The following is a 20,699-nucleotide window of genomic DNA, read 5'->3' as shown; positions in this document are numbered from 1 at the left end:
ATAATTCCTCTGATATCAAAAAAGTTTAGCAACATCATTGCAACAAGTTCTTGACCTTAATTGCCAGAACTCATAAATTCTTGTTTGCAAATTTCTATTATATTTTGTTTGTTTTTTTTAAACAAATATTTATGAGGTACCAACTAAGTTCTTTCCTTGCCAATCAGTAGGTGTATAATTGTCTAAGACTGAATCACCCAAGAAGAAAAGTCTACGTCAACAGGGTATGTTTCACTCTTTGATTAGATTATGCACTATTTAATTGGGGAAGCAGGCGTGAGATGAAATGTTTGAAAAGAGAGAATACATATTAGGAGGGATTACTGAGTTGACCGCTGACCATCATCAAGTGCAAGGGATTTCTCAGTCTGGCAGGACCACCTTCCAAATTACTCATAAGAAATCCTGAATCTCTCAGCCTTTATCCACCTGCTCCCATCCCCCACTGGTCAAATGTTTGCTCCATGCATATAAGCCTCCCCACACTTCAGGGTTACATGTGTGTGTGGGGGGGGGGGGGGCAGGTCCCACTGCATCTCCTCATTCAGCAGGAACAAGTGAGCTCCTAGGAGGAAGACAGGTGCGGTCAAGCTGTGCTTGTGTGACGTTGATCACCTCAGTGGAAGTTGGGTAAAACCCAACATACAGAAATGACCATACAGAAATGGTCACTGTGACTACTCTGTAGCTGGAACAGAAACTCCTTTATTCAGCCATGCAACCATTCATACTCCAGTCTCTGTTCTCAGCCTGGGGCCACAAAGATTAAGGCAACACTTCTGCCCTAAAAGAAATTTCATTATAGTATGGAAACATACATTTAAAAACTAATGTTAAAATGTGTGAAGTACTAAAATGGGAACTACATACAAATAAAAGAAACCTTAAGCCCATCTGCTGGAATCAAGACATTCATGAAGCAAAGTCAAAACTGAAGGAGTAAGGATGAACCGGGCATGTAGGCTGGAAGGAGATGCAGGAACGTAGGTTGTCAGATGGATTACATATATAGGATGAGGGGAGGATGGGAGATTAGGCCAGGCAGGTTCACAGAGACCAGATTGTCACTGACATTGTGTGTCCTATGAAGGGGAGATTTATGCTAAAGGTAATGGGGAGCCATTTAAAAATAATAATAATAGTTGAGCAGGAATAGAGTGGATGAAACGTACATGTGAAAAAGACTACTCTCATTGAAGTGTGGAGGATAGACTAGAAGGGTGAAACTGAGTTTAAGTGGACCAGAAAAAAAGACTAATACAAGTCTTGACATCTATTCTCCCGGCTTTCTATGACTGCTGAAAGGGTGAAATAAGGCTGTAGGTGCGAATGCCAGAGCAAACTATACAACATCAGACAAATGTAATAGAGAATGAATGAGGTGGTGATAGTGTCGCTTCCTGTGTTTCTGCTGTCCTTGGCTCAAGGAGGATCTTCACCTTATACCAGTTGGTTCCTCACTTCCAGAGATTCTGCCTCCGTCTTTGCGGTGGGCCATTCATGTGTTGAACAAGCTCCCAGACTGATTCTGATGAATGCTGATCTGTTTCTTTGAAGGTCTGACATTCTTCACAAACCAGTGCAAACACAACTGTTGGGTTTTCCTTCACAGGACTGAAAAATGATTTAGTCCGGCCATCACCCAGTGTGCAGTAATCTATTGATTACCTGATGCAGGATGAGATTTTTGCAATCCAGCAGGTGTGGTCACCGGCACGTGCGTGCGCAGCTCAGGGCTCAACAAGAAAAGATGACAAAAGGTTGACTTGCAGAACACGCCCCTTTCCTTTGGATTCTGGTGAGAAGGATTCTGCCCAAGTTTTTTGGCACTGGTAGGTTTAAAAACTTCCTGGTCTGCGGAGAGATAATGTCATTTTCTTCAAAGCATATCGACTCTATTCCTGAGAGGCATGTATAATTTTGATTTTCTTCAAAGGACCAGAGGAATCAAGAAGACTGGCAGGAAATAAGGAATTAATGCTCACATGTCCACTCAGGTGCATTCATTCGTACGTTGTGCTGGACAGCCCAATGGGCTTCTATCTGACTTGATTTCACTGGACTGCTTCTCTCATTCAGGGACTACATTTTGATTTTCCACGTTTGTGTGGTTAGGCTCTGCCTAAATAGAATGTTTGAATGGCAATTTGGTGATTCAGACTTAAGTAAAGCAAAATGTGGAGGTACAACAGCATTTGAAAAATTATTTAAAGGTTCAGAATAAGGGGTATATTGATATCTACAGTATCTCAATTGGTTTCAGCAAAAACATGCATAAATGAAACACCACAAGAAGCACATTTCACAAATATGGGAGAACATATGGTGGAGCTCCATAATGATTTCAAGCCCTCTATTTTAGTAAATCCTCGTCAAATTATGCAGATCTCTTGGGAAGGTGGCAGTTGTGCAGGGCCCTGAGCTGGACAGCAGCTCTAGTTCAGAACCACTGCAATTGGAACTTGGTAGAAAATCATTAGCTGGGGTTGCTATACAGACAACACATTTCACATACCCAAAGTAACTTCCACATCTCTGACAATTATACCTATCTACAAAAGCCACCAACAGTCAAGAATGAATGAAAATTTCTATTCAAATGGTTCTGAAACACATCTGCCTTTATCTTCCTATTTTTTCATCTGCTTTTACAAGAAATCTCAATTAAATGAGAAAAATGGTTGGAGCAATCAGAAGTTGAAATAGATAGATTGCAGTGCAGTAGGAAAATACTAACCTGGAGTTAGACTATATGGTTCCAATTTGGGCTTACAGTGCCCGGGGGAAGAGATATGTTCTGGGTCTGCCAGAGAGTTTTGTGATTATGTCTAGGTAACCTTCACAGGTATGAATTTAAACCTACAACCAAGGACACATTAAATCCCATTTTTAAATTTTCTCTACCGCAACTTAATTTTGACCTTAACCTTCACTCTCACAGGATTGGTGGGAAGCAATCTCAGACAATTTTGGGGGTAGCTTGAGTTATGCTACTGTTCCTGGATCTGGATCGGCGATTCCAAGAACTGTGTTATTGGTCGGCTGATCACATGGGCCACTCCTGTTCCAAGAAACTGTCCCTGTCCACACGAACCATTCAGTTCTGCAAGTCTCCTGTCCTTTCTGACCCACTCTTGAGACAAAGCTTTTTATGGTTGTATTTTTGGGGGGTGTTTTTGTTTCTGTTTTTTCGGTAAAGTTGCTTGTGATCTCAACCCCTCTGTTATCTCCCTAGGACTGTGGCTCTCCTCAGAGCCCCAAGGTTTCAAACACTGATCTCCTCAGCCTGTGAAAATCCTCTTCAAAACTGATGCAAATTTTATTTCTTGGAATTGCTCACATCTTGCTCTTGAATTTACATTTTGGTTAAAAAAGAAAACAATGCTGAACTCATTAATAGTTACTCAGTTTTATGCATTCTATGCCTAGTGACTAAAATGTCCATTCATTCCCAGTTCAAATTTCCTATCAGGGCCATTTTTATTTTCTCAAGGACATTCCTCTGCCCCCTTTCTCTTCTCAAGGTAGCTGTGAGAAGCTTATCTCTAACCCGGAATTTAGTGAGGAGGGAATGTGCTTCTATGTGCTGTTCCCTGAGTCCTCGCTGGCCTTCTCTGAGATGTTTCACAGCTTGCCTGTTCCCTGGGTAGCTAATGCTGGGTCATCTCAGGTGTGACTCATCCCATCTGATCATTTGAGTATCTGTTGGCACCAGCTGCTGAAATCCATGGCCCTTGGCAAAGCCTCCAGAGTTTAAGTCTCCAAATGTGACCCCTCTGTGCTAACTCCAAGCCTTTGCCAAAACACCAGTTTTCTGGAAATTTCTACAACCCCTTGGGGACGTGGGCATTCTGGCTGCTTACCTCATACTTTGCTGAAGAGTACAAAGCCCTGGGAATCTGGCTTCATGTCCACACCACATCTAGGCACCTTCTTAAACCAGAAACCAGATTCCAATAAAGGAAAACATTTCTGGAAGGATTTTTAAAAGCATGATCCTCGTTACAGTAGTATCTGAAAATATCACTCACACATATACTTAATATATCTGGACCTCAGTCTTCTCCCTCCTCTACAAAAGGAAAGATTTACACATATATACTCTTAAGATTCCTTCCGTTTATCATATGCTCTATTCATAAATTCTGTGCTCAGGTGGGACTGAAGTCCAACAAATGGATACATCAAGAAAAGGCCCGTGTGAAAACAGACTAGTAGAAACAGAGAATAGTGATTGGTGTTAGGGACAAGGAAAGCTAACAAAGGATACCTGTAGAACAGTTGGCAGGAAAGGCAGGTAAAAATATGACCAGCTATTACCTTGAAACCTACTGCAAGTAACTGTTGGATTGAGGTTTGTTAGGTGGCAGCAGAGCTTAAACATCAGGCCAGGATTTGGATACATAATGTCAGCAGCAGCTAGGGAACCAGGGGGAAATGGAGCAGAGAAAGTCAGGGTTACCTTCTTACAAAGAATAAAGTTCATGACAGGTCACCAAATCAGGACTTAGGCACAGTAAACAAGACAGAAGTAAAGTTTTCAGATTTGGGACACATGATCAGAGTTAGAATAACAGCAGGAATAACCAGATTCTGAATCCCAAAATGTTAGATTTTATCTCCTTAAGTCCTTCCTGTTTAAGAATTAGTGCAAGAGACTTGGACAGTCTGCCATGAGGAAGGAAGTTCAAGTAACCCGGCTGTGAGGGGAACAAGCTTGCAGAATCTGGAAAACAGGCAGAATCAGACTTAATCTGCAATATGTTTGAGGATCCCATTAGTAATTCCAACACAAGAGATTTTTAAAGACCTGTGCCTTTTTAAAACTGGTAAATGTTTGTCAAGGCATCTAGGAGACACTTTATTGCTTTATATTACAATAGTAGTCCACATATGTGTGGAATAAGCAGTGTAAATTTCTGTTTAAAAAAATCTTATAATCTTTTTCCATTGTATTTTTACTTTATAACATTTAAAATTGCAATGCGACATATATGGCAAAGTGCACAAATCATAAATGAATCATTGCAATGTAAGTGCACCTATGTAAATCTTACCCAGGTCAAGAACAGAACATGACCAGTAATTCAGTAGGTTTCCTCATGCCTTAGCCTAATTATTTTAAATGTCGTTTTGAAAGTGTGTTTTGGGAAAGAGACTTGTTCCCTATAAGAATCAGAAGCAAATTTGAAAATGCTTGAACAGTGCAGAAATCGGTGAAGAAACAAATGAAGCACAATTCCAAATTAACTTATACCAAATCCAGGCTTCCAAGAAGGAGATGGAGGTGGATTGAGGTGGAAGAAAGATAAGCTCTTCATGGAAAAGTGCTATTCAGTCATACTTTCTCTTTCGCTTATGACGTGCAGAGGAGAGATGCAATACAGCGCTATTTAAAAGTGGACTTAGGTTAGTTAAAAATGAATACTGTAAACTTTAGAACAACCACTAAAAATTTTAAAAAGAAGTACAATTGACTCACTAAGATAGGAGATAAACATGAAATCATATAAACTGTTTAGTTAAAGCCAGGGAAGTCAGAGGGGGACACAGACACAAACAATAGGTGCAATGAATAAAAAAATAGTTAAAAACATGGTAGATATTAATCCCACTATATTACTAATCTCTTTAAATGTAAATGGTCTAAACACACCAATTAAAAGAAATTGTCTGACTGAATTTTTTTAAAAAAAGTCAACTTTTTTTTGTTGTCTATAAGAAGTCCATTTTAATATAATAACTTGAGCATATTGGTATTGAGTTTTTCTATATCCTTGCTGATTTTCTGACTATTGGTTCTACCAATTATTAACACAGGGATGTTGAAGGTCCCAACTATAATTGTGCATTTGTCTATTTTCCCTTTGTTCTATCATTTTGGCTTCATAGATTTTGAAGCTCTGTTGTTTGATACTCATATATTTTGGGTTATATCTTCTTGCTAAATTAACCTTTTATTATTATTGATGTACCTGTTTGTCCCAGAAATTTTCTTTGCTCTGACATATACTTTGTAGTATACAAGTATAGCCGTTCCAGCTTTCTTTTGACTAGTGCTTGCATTGTGTATATTTTCCTTTTTTTTTTATGTTTGACCTACATCATATTTGATGTTAGTTTCTTAAAGACAGCATGTAATTGGGTCATGCTTTTTATTGAGATACAATTGACATATAACATTATAGTTTCAGATTACAACATAATGATTAGATATTTGGATATATTGTGAAACTATCCCCTCAGTGTCTCATTAACATCCATTAGCATATATCGTTACAATTTTTTTCTTGTGATGAGAACTTTCAAGATATACTCTTACAGCAAGTTTCAAATATACAATGCAGTGTTGTTAACTATAGTCATCCTGCTGCACATTACATCCTGTTTATTTCATAACTGTAAGTTTGTATTTTTTGAGCACCTTCATGCATTTTTTAACCAATTTCACCAGTTTCCGTCTGCTATTCCTGCTATTTCCGTCTGCAATTTCCTCTTCAGTCTGCTATCGAGCCCATGCAGTGAGTTTTTATCTCGTGTATTACATTTTTCAGTTCTAAAATTTCTACCTTAGACATGAACCTCCCAGCTGCAGTCATGCCTTCAAGATGTCCCAGCCAACATCTTGCGTGAAACTTATGAGAGACCATGAGCTATAACTACTCATCTGAACCATTCCTGACTCAGAAACTGTGAGACAATATGTCCACGGTTTTCAGCCACTGAGTTGTGGTATAACTTGTCATGCATCAGTAGATAATAAATATACCCATTATGCTGTCTAGGCTAAATTTTACAGAGATAAATATATTCGTACTGGAAGATTGGAAGAATAAATCAGGGATTTATTCCATTGTACCACTTTTACCAAACAGATCAGTCTTCAGGAAGATTATACCCAACTTACGTAAAAATTGTATCAATTAACACTAGCCCAAGGTTTTCTTCTTGTTTTTGTTTTTGTTTTTTCCCTTTTCTAATGGTGGAAGTCTATAATACTCAACGTACCTGTCAGAGATAAGGTATTAACTGAGAATTTAACTTTATTTATGCCATGAACTGTATCATTAGACCATCTGGGAAATATCTTCAAAATATTCATATATTTCCTTGGCTAGAGTTCTTAGTTTTCACCTATAACCCTGGGGTGGACCTTTGATTTTTTTTTTAAGATTTCTTGTTTAAACAATCTATAACTGCAATGTCTCTTCCTTATTCCAGATAAGAAACTGGGATCTAAAGCCTTCTATGGGTAAGCAATATATATTTATTTAAGAAATATTGGAAGACATCTTATCGTACACACTTTCATCTGCTTCAGGGCCTTGTCCACTTGGAAAATTAGTAAGCTATAACAATGAAACAAATTCCAAACAGCTGAAGCTCTTTTCAGATTGAGCTTTTAACCCAAATCATCAAAAAGACACCTGAGACTGTAAACATGAGGACTTATTTGACTAACAGTTAAAATAATCAACCCATATCACAAATAATTACTGTTGCTCTTTCTACTACAACCCACCTGTCAAGGCAAAGGAAAATAATAATAAAACGGCCAAATGTGCAGGCCAACCCAAAACTGTTTTGAGAAACCTCTGAGGAATCTGGAAATCAGGATTTCTAGTTGGAAGTGTTTGAAAGCACCTGTTCCTAGCATAAGCTATCCAGATGTGAGATGATCTTATAATTTATTCTGGGACTAAAGTGATAATATCTGATCATTCTATGTCTATGAAGTCTTGGTTATGCCTCTGTCATTCAAATTCATACAAAGGAAATATAATTTGTGTGTATCCATGTGCTGCTTAGACAGATGGAAGTACAGCAGGTAGGTAAATACTGACATTCTCTTCTATGAATACCTTCAAAACAAAGGTCAAAGATAAGATACTAAGAAAAGTGATTGCAGATTAGGCAGAACATCTGTTTAAACATGATAATAAAGGAAATATTCATTGCTTTTTCAAATAGAATTTTTTCTCCCAACTTATCAATGAGCATCTGCTTAATTTTCCATTCCTTGTAGCCTACGACATTAGCTTTCTGATGAAAATTAATAGCGTGATAAAGTACAATTAGCCACAAGGAATAATTTGTGGTTTCTCTTTATTTTTATTAGAAATTATTAACCTTGCAAGCATAAGGAAAGTTAATATTGTCTTTAGAAATGGCCTAAACCAGTTTAGAAGGAAGGTATTTTAAGAAAAGCAACACTTGAAATATTAAATTATTCTTGCAAACTTGCCAGAGCAAATTAGAACTTCCATGGGTTGAGTCATGAGTTTTAATAAATTCTACTGCTAGTTGACAAAAAGTGGAGACTATTTTATAAGGAATAAAGAAATTAGGATTTTATCTTAGTTTATACCCTGCTTCTTCTCTTATGCAACATGTAATTCTTCTCACTTCCTTCCTTAAACACTTCACCTTCCCAGCATTCAAGACAGAGAACTATTTTGATCTTTCACCCATTTCTATTACATTCCTTGTTTTCTGTCACATGCAAACATTTTAGCCTTCTCTTCCAACTAGTACTACCACAGATTCTGATTTAACTGATTGAGGTGGGGTCCAAACCCAGGCTTACTTCTACACATATCTTGTAATTTTTTATTGTACTCTGGACATTGTGAATAACGGGACATTGGAGACTTAAATATAAGATTGTTTTAATTTCAGAAAATAAATGTAATTTCCTATGACTGAAGATTATATTGAAAGGTTGATCATTCATATTACTCCAAGTGTTGAGTTTAGTTTGGATTGGGCTGCAGTTTTAATTAGATTGAGTTCACCCCATTAGCCTAACCTCTAACTTCCTACAACAGCTGTCAGAAATCAATCCCTTTGATCTTGACAGTATTTGAAATGGGAGTGGGAGTGGGCCACAGTTTCAGATAGCTTTGGTTCATCATTTAATTGAAACGCAGAAGAGCCACAGAATCCAAATACTTTGAAAATGTGCAAGCTTGTGCAAAAATGTTATCTGCTTTCTAGCCCCTCCTCTATAAATTCTTGGCAAAATTTTTGGTGGGAAGAGAGTATAGCAAAGGAATGTTATTTTCAGACTGAATCTAATTATGTATGGATTTCAATTTATTCTACCACATGGTCATTAAAAGGTCCAGATGGTTTCTCTTCACCCCTGCAAAATCTCGTGCAATGTTAGATCACTTGCTCCCCTTGGACATACACCACCAGGCAGTTTCCCTTGGGTATGAATCTCTCTGTTCATCTGTAAAAACTTCTCTCTCTCAAGAATTCAGTTCATCAAGGCTTCCACTACTTTATAGCCTCATAGAAAAGCATGATTTTTATGTTATCTGCTTTTGTTTCCATGGGAACAAAGGTCTTTTGGAACTGGAAGTAGACATCCATTCTTCCCAGAGATGCTGATTCATTAACCCATGAGCCTTTCTTTGAGAAATCTGCTAGAATAATGTTTTCACCATATACCACATTTAAGGAAATCTGTTTAAAGCCATAACTGAGAGATTATTTCATATTCCCTATAGGCTGAGGTATGCCAAGTGACAAAAATGTTCTTACCTCATCAAGGTAATAGAACTATCAGCCAATAAGAACCCTCTTCTCTCTATTGCAAATATTGAAATAAGGCTTGTCCTCAAAAAGTACATACTAAAGGCATTTTCTATTACCCTTCAAAGAGTTAAATGGATATTTTAAAAAATTAATGAAGACATTTTGTCTCTATTATATCCAACAAGAAATAGGCACTGTCTACAATAGTGTCTACTGCTTAGTGGATGCTCAGTAATATTTTTAATGAATACATGGTATTTTTAGTCTGGTTTCTCCCATTTGTCTTCATTCAGACTCTTTCCTTACCTCCCAATTTCATCTCTCCAAACCCTAGCCAGAATAATCTTTCTATTCATTTCAATTTTCTATTAAAAAATCTTTAGTAGCTTTTTTTCCCCTGCTGAATTAAGTTGAATTCTCAATATGACTATTAAAGTTTTCCACAATAGGACCTCAAGCTATATTTCAAACTTACTTCTTTGCATGTATCTTGGATTCCAACAAAACTGGAACAATATTCTTGAACATGCCCCTTGCTTTTCCATCTCTACAGATAATGGCTGCTAAAAGATGGAAATTCTCTTTTATACATTTCTCTCTTTACCTATCAAAACCTTATGCATCCTACATTACCCATCTTAAATGCCACCATCAACTTGACATATAGCCTGATCCATGAAACTGGATATGATCCCTCTCTCTTTATTCTTCCCATAGCAAATGGCTTGTACCTCTCTACAATGTTTGCTTAATTCTGCATTATAGTAATAATTTTTTTGTTTGTTTCTGAAACCAGAGTGCGAGATCCTCAAAGGCAGGGGCTGTGCTAACTTATGTCTCTATCCCACACACCACGTCCCCTCCAGCAACAATTATAGTGCATGGTGTTTTACACAAGTATTTCTTTAAAATGAGAATTTTATACCTGGAATGGTATGGGTTACCATGAGTTTCCATGTTCTCACCTCACTCATTTCATAGACAAAATACTGGGGTGCCAAAAAAAATGTACATATTTTACTAGATGTTAATTATGTATTACTTTTCGAAGTTGAATTATAGTAGCAATATGTAGTATGATGTTTGCTCAAAAGATGGCATTAATCAAATGAATGCTAGCGTCATTCATTGTATTGCAATTTTAATAGTTTTTTCTTTCTGAAAATGTGTGTACATTTTTTTGGCACCCTCTATTTATGAGGCTCCAGTTTAATGTATTGAATTGAATTTCATCAAATTTAAACAAACCCAAATATAAACTATTAAAGTGATACTTAAGTGATTCCATGTTATATAAAGCTAAGTATGGTTTAAGTAAGGGAAAATATATCCCATAAATTTTGGTTGTTTTTCATGTGATATTTAGATTCACCAGAGCAAAATGGTCCACTTTAATTTTACTCTGAATTAAATAGTCCCAACAGTCAATCAAAACAAACCTTTATTCTCTTTAATGAGTATTTAGGAGTAAAAATGCAGTTTATAGAGCACTGATGTGACTAAGACATTTCAGGGCATGCATTATTACCCAATTATACATCTTGCAGTAATAAGCACTTCTACAAATTCTCATTCTAGGCCTTTAGAACAGTTTTTAAAACATTCATTCATTCATTAAACTTAATGCCAAATTTTAGTTCTGAACATATTGTATAATATTTTGGCCTGAATAACAGCTGCTTCCTTGCAAGCAGTCAGATGGTATCGTTAATTCCATGAAAGTCTGCATTTTATAACCCTTTGTGTCTTTCTTCTAGCAATATCAGTGCTTCTGTGCTAGGTGCTAAAGAAAAACCCAGTGTGTAAAGAGGACTGGAAGAGTGGTGAGTGACTAGTGATAAAACAAAAGGGTATACAGTTCTCAGCCATGACATACACATCCACACAGGCTCTACCTCAGAAGTGGAGAGCCTTATGAAAAAACACATAAATAATTCACATTCAACTGATTTGGATTCAGTTTCAGCTGCTCTAAAGTTGTTTTATTTTATTTTGTAGAGTCGCTTGGAACTCATCAGAGACAACCAAGGTCAGCATTGGAAAAATCAATACCGCTCTGAGCACCCATTCCCTTGTCACCTCCAGCTTCTCCTGTGTGCCACTACACTGCCTTTCTCACAAGTAGAGTAGCAAGTGAGCCATGTGTTTACATGTGTATCTGAGGGCAGACGTTGCCCAGTGGAACCAGAGAAGTTTGGACTAACCCTTTTGCATATGAAGTCAATAGAAATCCATAGCCTCAAACTTATGAGCAGTGACTCAGATGGAATTACAATCAGCCTCCTAGAGACTGGATAGAAACTTCTTTCAAATCAGTACTCTCTATATAAGGGAAACTTTGAAATACATAAAAAAATATCTATATTATTGTTAGCTTGGCAATTATGGATGGGTAGACACATAATTAGCGTTCAGACAAAATTCTGAGAAAAACAGAAATTATATTTAGTACTGGTACATAATGAAGTTTCTTCCCCAAATTAAAAAAAAAAAAAAAATTGCTTAACACTGTCACCCGTTGATATTCATGGATATATTGCTTGACTTCCCAAATGCTATTCAGTATGGTATAATTAAAAGATCTATAAGTTGGGAAATCAAAAGAACTGGGGAAAAAAATCAGCTCTAGGGATACTACAACACTTACAAATGGGAAGGGGGAGGAGGAGTGAACAATGGAAATTGGGCTTCAGTGGCAAGAGATACTGAAGGGAGCTGTACCCTGGAAACCAGGCAAAGACAATACTTCAAGTTCAATATTGCCAAGGAGAGATAATTGTGGTAAGATATGTAAAGTGACCAACGGATATAACATTTAAGTCTTCAGAGGACTTAACGTAAGCAATTTGGGTAGAGTGGTGGGAACAAAAGGGTGATTGAAGGGGACTAAGAAACTACAGAAAAGTGAGAAACGTAAATGTTTTAAAAAGGAATAGGGAAATGGGGCAAGAACTGAAGGGATACATAGAATTAAGGGAAGGTCTGGTTAGGAAATGAGATATTCAAGAATGACTGTATGGTATACTAGTTACCGTGTTTTTCCGAAAATAAGATCTAGCCGGACAATCAGCTCTAATATGTCTTTTGGAGCAAAAATTAATATAAGATCCGGTCTTATATTATATAAGATTGGGTTTTATTTTATATTATATTATATAAGACCCGGTCTTATTTTACTATATAAAGTACTTATTTACTATATATAGTAATATATAGTCATCTATATATTCTATGAGGTTACCTTCCATAGAACACCCTTTTTTTTTTTTTTTGGCTACAGATAGAAACAGGCAGCAGATTAAAAATGTAGCCATTTCAACAAGAGAGATAAAACATACATAGTAAGTGAGACAGTTCCTCATGACTGAAAACAGACTTGACTAGAATACTAGACTAACTGGGGGGAATCACTGCATAAATTGTATAAATGTCTAACCACTATACTGTACACCTGAAACTAATATAAAATAATATTGAATGTCAACTTTAACTGAAAAAAAAATTTTTTTTAAAGTAATATGATTTTGGAGCAGTATGAGAAAGGAAAAACAATGTAGATGTATAAATGAGACAGAAGATAAACACCTAGGCCCTCTTTCAAGTTCCATGGAACACAGGATATAGGAAGAAAAAAATAACCACCAGATAACAGAATTGCACAGAAGCAAGGTCCTTAGACATGGCAAGGTTTCAGTTAGAGCAAGGAAATATTTACACTGGAGATTGAGGCGCTGATGATTTTTCTGATGTGTTGTCAGTGTGGACTAAAGGGAGGGAGGAGAACAGGGTCAGACTGGAGATGAACAGAGTAATAGTTCAGATGGGAGTCTTGGACTGCTGAGATGATGGAGACTGCAAAGATGAGATCAATCCTGATGACCTCTAAAGGTAAGGTAGAAGAGTTAAGTTTTCACACCCTTCTTGGGAGTAGGCAGGTTATAGCAGTGAGACAGAGAAGGTAGATGGTATTTTCTAAGGAAGAAGAGAGTAAAGTAATGGGGCACTCACATCCTACTACTAAGAGTAGTATTGAGCCTGGTAAGTTGTAATCGATAAACCCAGTACTCCTGAGTAGATATCAGAAATGTGGACGAGCCATTTAGTCTCACATACAGACTAAATATGTATGTACTTATTTTTTTTATTCATTGAAAAGTTCTTCATTTATCATTGGACCTTAATTTTATGATGGACCTTTTCTACTTTGTAATTTGTGGAGTAGCAGAACTCAGCAGATACCAACCTGAAATGTCTTTAGAAAATGAGGACAAACAAACCTTAACTTTCTTAAAGAGCTAAGAGGGTAGAAAGAGTATTAACTTTTGCAGCATTAAAATGGAATTTTCAAAACTTATATAATAAATTTCTTTTATATTTGTCTCCCAGTAGTATTTTGAAGTAAAATCAGAACTTGAAAACTGGGATTTTATTTAAGATTGTACTTAAAGCTCCTCCTCTCCCCTTTCCTTTCTTTCCTTCCAGAATAAGTCAGTCCAAATGCGATTAGGGGGAGTTCAACAGGTAGGCATCCTGTTGGAGGGGAATGGGGTAAACCCTGGTGTGGATGTTGAAGGCACAGCAAGGTAAGGAAAGGATCCACATGAGAATGCAGCAGCAGTGGCCCAGGATTTCTGGGCTCAAGTAAGAAGAGGAAGCACCAACAATGCAGAAAGTGAGAGTGGGAGCAGATCAGTGAAGGGAGGTGAGGGGTAGGTAGCAGGCAGCAGCATTAAGAGATCAGGGAATTGATAAAATAAGTGAATATATTAAAGATAATGGAACCAAAATTCCTCACTGTCAGGAAAGGGAGTCACAAATATGGAAAGAGAGGAAACTGGAATGCAGTTTGTGATGTTGAAATTAAGATATAGTAGATATCAGTGTACACTCATGGTTTTCAAAATGGATGGATGGATGGGTGTATGGATGATAGATTGATAGATAGATAGATAGACAGATAGATAGGTGTGTGTGTGTGTGTGTGTGTGTGTGTGTGTGTGTGTCCCTAGCTCTGTCTATTGACAGGGTCTGGGCACAGTGACACCCAATATCAATACGCATACTTAGCATCCAGATCATAATTTCTAAATATCATTCTCCACTTAAAGGAATCAAGACTCTTTGGAAAGATGACTGACTCCAAGGAAAATACAAAATGACCCTGGCATATCCTCCTGTACCAGAAAATAAGGCAATGCTCCAAAAATGAAGTCGACATCTGAAAAGGACAGAGTCAATTTGTAGGGGTACCACTGGTCAAATCTGAGAGAATTTGATTATCAAAATAACGATAGTCACTGATTACAACCCTTGAACAAAATCAAAATCTACAAGTCCATACTTACAGTGAAAAAAAAAAAAAAGAACAGTAAATAAATTTTGAGACTTTGATGAGGAATGGAATGTTTACACAGAGTCAAAATACCTCCCACAGAATATCTATTAATCACAAAGTGGAGGGTACTGGCAGACACTACCTTAATCACATAATCCACGTTAGTTTCATTAGTAATGTGACAAATAAAAATGATGCATCGCCTGATAGGAGGCAGTAAAAAGGCTGTATCATGTCTAGGATCTTCTACCAAAGGAGTGTAACCTGAATCTAAACCTAAGAAAATATCAGAAAGTTGAGGGACATTCTATAAAATGACTGGACTGGACTCAGGACTAGTTACATGATTTGCGAAACCCAGCACACAATAAAAATGTAGGGATCCTTGTTCAAAACTTATTAGAAATTTCAAGCAGTAACATCAGTGTACTAAACCAAGCAAGGGGCCTTTTTAAGTATGGGACCCTGGGCGACTGCACAGGTCACACACACACGAAGCCAGACTTCTCGGACTTGTCAAAAGAGTTAAGGTCTTGAAAGTGAAGGGAAGACTGAGGAAATGCTCAAGGTAAAAGAAATGCTGAAGGTAAAAGAGAAATGACAACCAAATGAAATACATTATTCTGTACTCAGTCCTTTTGCCACAATAGACATTATTTGGACAAGTGGCAAAGTGTGAAAAAGGTCAGAATGTGATGGTAGCAATGTATCCTAAATTACTAAATTCCTAAGTTTTATGATTATATTTCAGTTGTATAGAAACATGTTCTTGTTTGTAGAAAATACACACTAAAATATTTGGAGGTGATGGCAGTTTGCTTTCAAATGGTTTGGAGAAAAAGGAAGGTCTTTGTACTATATTTCCAACTATCCTGTAAATTTGAGATTGTTCTGAAAAAGAAATTAGATTTTAGGGTGAAGTGCACTGGGGAACCATCCCTGTGTCTGACGTCCTACCTGACCCACTGTATTTTTGTTTTAGGGTTTTTGTGGGTTTTTTTGAAAACTTGTATGATATATAAAAATGACTCTACTGCAAGCCTTTGTAAAAATATCAAAACTCTTCATACAAGAATGCAAAGTACAGGTTATAAGGAAACACTGTGGCATCATTTCTGAGTTTCTTTGATGTCTGGGTTCCAAAGTCTCTGAAATCATAACACATTTTCACAAAGTGGATGTTTCATTGCAGGGTTGTCACCCCTTCCCCTATAACCCACACCCCAGGAGCAGTGATTCATTAAACCTTCTGGGCTCAATGTAGCAGATGTAATGGAGCTTACGTGAGGATCTAATAGACTAAAGACCAACAGGAAAATACCCTTGTTTGGGAAACCAAAACCCCAGCAGTCTTTTCCCTTCTATTGGTTGCTAATTCTCTCTCTCTCTCTCTCTCTCTCTCTCTCTCTCTCTCTGTCTCTCTCTCTCTGTCTCTCTCTCTCTCTCACACACACACACACACACACACACACACACAGAGGCACACACACCGTAAGGAAGAATAAAATGGTAATAGAAATGAAATTATAGGGCTTCTGATTCAGACATAGTAACATAGACTTGTTTTTCCCAGCTCTTCCCCACCAGATCCAACTATAACACCTGGAAACAAATCCAGAGGTGACCACAGGAGAACTCTGAAAGGTGGTTAGAGGAAGACAAACTGGTTTGGAACCCCAGGACTGGAGGAACAACACAGCAACAGTCATCTTATGACACCCTACCACCACAACCCTACTGAACAAAATAATCAGGTATGATATTAATATTTCTTGACCCTTTATGTAGTAATAACACGCAGCCCAGGGAGGCTCATTCCTCTTCTGAGACTGAATGGAGAGCCTGACAACACCAGGAGAGCCTGGCGCTGCTGGAGAGGGGAATGAGTGGGGAGTCCCACTAACAAGAAGTAGCCAAGCAACAGCAAGGGGACACCCTCCCAAGCCCACCACCACAAGTGGTCTAGCCGTCTTTATCCACGGTCCTGAGACTCACTTTTTCAACTGAGAGATATCAACATAGCATAGCCTGAGGAAGCCCCTTCTGCCATCTCAAGTAGCACCAGCAGGAAAACAGTAGAGACCCCAGTGGCATTAGTTACACCAAGTAGGCCAAAATGACACTGCAAAGACACAGAATATAAAAATCTCACTAGAACCACAGCCCACAAAAGCAGACCAGGATTTGCATGATACACCTTACACAGGGTGACCACCTGCTAAAATGGAAGCTGTAAGTAGAATCCGGAGTGTCCTGGTGTAAAAGGTAGAATGTCCTGAATACAATAGGTTAAAAACTCCTCACATCAAGAACCAGGAAAAATCACAATTTGGATAAGAAAAGACAATCTACTGACACCAAGTCCCAGAAGAATCAGTTGTTACAATTCTGTGACCAGAATTTTTAAACAGCCATCATGAAAGTGCTTCAACAAGCAATTACAAATTCTTCTGAATAAAACAATAGCAACTCTCAAAATATCAGAGCTGTAAAGAGCCAAATGGAAAATATAGAAGCAAAAAAACACATAGTATAAATCTAAAACACTCAGTGAATGGACTGAATAGTAGGGTGGAGTTGACAGAGGATAGAATCAGTGAATGAGGACAGACCAAAAAAATATACTCAATCAGAGCAACAGAGAAAATAGACCGGGGGAAAAAATGAGAACCTCAGAAACCTGTGGGACGATAGCAAAATATCCAATATTCATGTCATTGGAATCCCAGAGGAGAAGCAGAGCATAGTGTTGAAAGAATATTCAAAGAAATAACAGCTTTGATACTGCCTCCCTATATTTCCAGGAAAGAAGTGGCTTAAAAACAGTCTAGTCTTCTTAACTCCTACAAACATCCAAGAAGCAGACAGAGAGGCCTGTGTCGAGTTGCTCTCCTGGTTCTGCACTAACCCATGGCATGCATCACTGTGGCTTATGAGACTTCCATTTCTTCATTTTTAAAATGAGGTGGGGTGGTTAAGAGAGACAGTCCCTAGGGTTCCTTTTAGCCCTCTAAATCAATGATATTTATTTTCTCATTTTTTTCAATAGTTTCGGAGCCCTGGAGGGTATAAGTCCCTGAATCCTTCCTGTTCAGTTCTTGGCTTCCCTTTGGCTGTGGACTCAGAGCTAATAAAATTTTAGGCATCTAAGATTTGGGCTAATGATGAGTCTCACCTTCCCTGACCCACTTCCCACATTCTCCTAATTCCCAAGTAAATACATTCTGTTTTCAATTTTACTGCTTAGAACATGTCTCCTACATTATTCTATGTCATCTAGACCATTTCACATCTACCAATCCACACCTACAAACAGCTTGACATTTGTCACCAGTACTGAAGCACCTCTGCAACTTCTTTGATGGGGGGAATCAGGGGATGCAGAAAACTGCTAGATGCCTATTGGGGATTTATATGCATATAATGTCAGGACTCCCCTACATTAGATTCACTGGAAGACTATAGAAAAATCACTTAACCTCTCTACTTCGTTTTAATAATTTAAACACTGAAGAATAGGACAATCTTTGGGAAGCATTTTTAGGTCCTTGGATAAATGAAAATGCATTTGGCACTGAAGACTATTATTATCCCATTTACAAAACCCTTTACCTCTCTGTATGTAAGTGAGCTTCTGCCTGCACTGAGTTTCAGTGTGTCTACAAGCTGCCAGGGCCCTGCATTAAGTATTTCCTGTCATCTGTGCTTGTCAGTGATGAGTTTGCAGACATTTTGTGAAAAGCATGCATAATACATACTGCTGAATACAATATTTATCATACAACAGCTCCAGTAATTAAAAAGCATTACCCGGCAGCATCCTCTATTGTGTGACTTCTCTTTCCGTCAATGTACCCTAAGTAGGCAGTACGTCCCTAACCACTGAGTCACCTCTAGTCTAATCCCAAAGCCAACAATGGGAGTTGGCTCAATTTTACAAGATCATCACGGTGTTCTCTGAACATATTTGTGTGGTAAGCCATTAGGAAAAACTGAGAAGACCACAAAAAGATCCTTTATTATTTATTTTTCCCCATCAAAGAACACCCTGCTACCCATTTCAATTGAAAGTCAACTCCTTTCTTATGGCCATGAGTTAGAATTAGGGGAAGGATATACTTAGTTACAAGGAACATTAAGCAGCACCTCATCTTCCTTTTCCTAATATACATGCTGCCAGGATAATAAGATTTTGAACAAATTACCCTCCTTTCATGAGTGCCATGAATTCTGGCAGGGTTTACTTTGACAGCTACTTTAACGGCACCGTTAACTCTAAAATCTGTCAGAACAAGTTTGCCTCCCCTCTACTAATGACATTCTTGCCAAGAGTCAAAGTAGGTTTTAGCAGAGGGGAGGAGATACTGGAACCAAACCCACTAGCAAAGCTGGAGAGACCTCAGATAAATGACCAAGTCGTCTTCTGGCGAGCTTTCCATATCTCTCTCTCTTTACTCTCCCATAGGAAAGACATTTCAGACCAGTTTGTCAACAAAAAAATGCCTTTTTCCTTGTTCTGTTCAACACACACAATGTACTAACCCTTTGTCCTACTTTGACTTCAAAGTGTCATTTTCTTCTTTGAGTTTCTCTTAACAGTGTTGTTCTTGGTGTGGAGCATTTAGTTCTTTTCCTGTATCACCCTTCTGTGGAGCCCAGCATGTGATGGCAACAATACCATATTGGAGAAATATTGTGATCCCCAAATGCAACGATACCTCAAGATAGATTGGAAAGAAGGCATGAGCCAGGTAACGGTGGAGAAACAGGATGGATACCTCAGGGATGAATGCAAGACAAAAATGCCCTTCCTAAAACATTAGTGGAAAGGGACTCTAAAAAAGACAGAGGATAAGACGTGAGATATATATGTTATAATAATTACATTGTTATTTATATATGACAATATATAAATATGTATATTATTATATCTTATAACAATTAATATATATACACATATATTTCTAAAGTGTTTTGTAGCCTGCTTGTACCCCTCCCCAATCTATCAAATATAAATAATATATGATGGGAATATTTCTACATCACATCACAAATATCTATCTCATTTTGTTTGACATTTCAGTAACAGTCAATTGTAATAATCCCCTATAATGTATTTAATTACCTAATCTGGGGCATTTGGGCTGTCTACAATTTTCACTATTTTAAACAATCCCACACATAATTACTTGGTTCTTTAAAATAAACGTGTAACTAATGGAAGTAAAACTGATAGATAAAAAGATATGCACAAATTGTCCTCCCAAAACATTAAATAGTTACAACCAGCCCCAAATAATGTCTGACACGACTGCTCCTAACATTCATGTCAACACTGAGCATTATTCGTTTGTAATCTTTTGTTTTAAACATAGTATTTCATTATTGTTTAAATGTATATTTCTTTGATAATAAATGAGAGCAAACATTTTATTCCATGTTTGTCGGTCAACAGCATTTTTGTGTGTGGTGTGTATGAAATACTTGTTCTTGTTTTTACCATTTTTTTCCATTAATATATTAATCTTTTTCTTAGTGATTTAGAAACATTTTTATCTACTAAAGATAGTAAACCTTGGATATACATTATGCAAATACTTTTCCTAGTTTGCTGATTATTTTTTTAACCTTGCTACGATGAGTTTGCCATGCAGGCTTTAAAATAATTATGTAATAATATCTTGCAATCTATTCTTGGATGGTTTCTGATTTGGAGCCTTCTCCAACTAAAATTATAGATAGCCCTTGACTTTCATGTGTTTAATTTTCACACAAGCTGGTATTCCCTACATTACACTGCTGTCTCCAAACCATCTTGCCG

The sequence above is a fragment of the Rhinolophus ferrumequinum genome, chromosome 21 (genome assembly GCF_004115265.2).
Source record: "Rhinolophus ferrumequinum isolate MPI-CBG mRhiFer1 chromosome 21, mRhiFer1_v1.p, whole genome shotgun sequence".
Lineage (NCBI taxonomy): Eukaryota > Metazoa > Chordata > Mammalia > Chiroptera > Rhinolophidae > Rhinolophus > Rhinolophus ferrumequinum.
The sequence above is the reverse complement of the archived record's forward strand: the minus strand, read 5'-3'. Positions refer to the sequence as shown.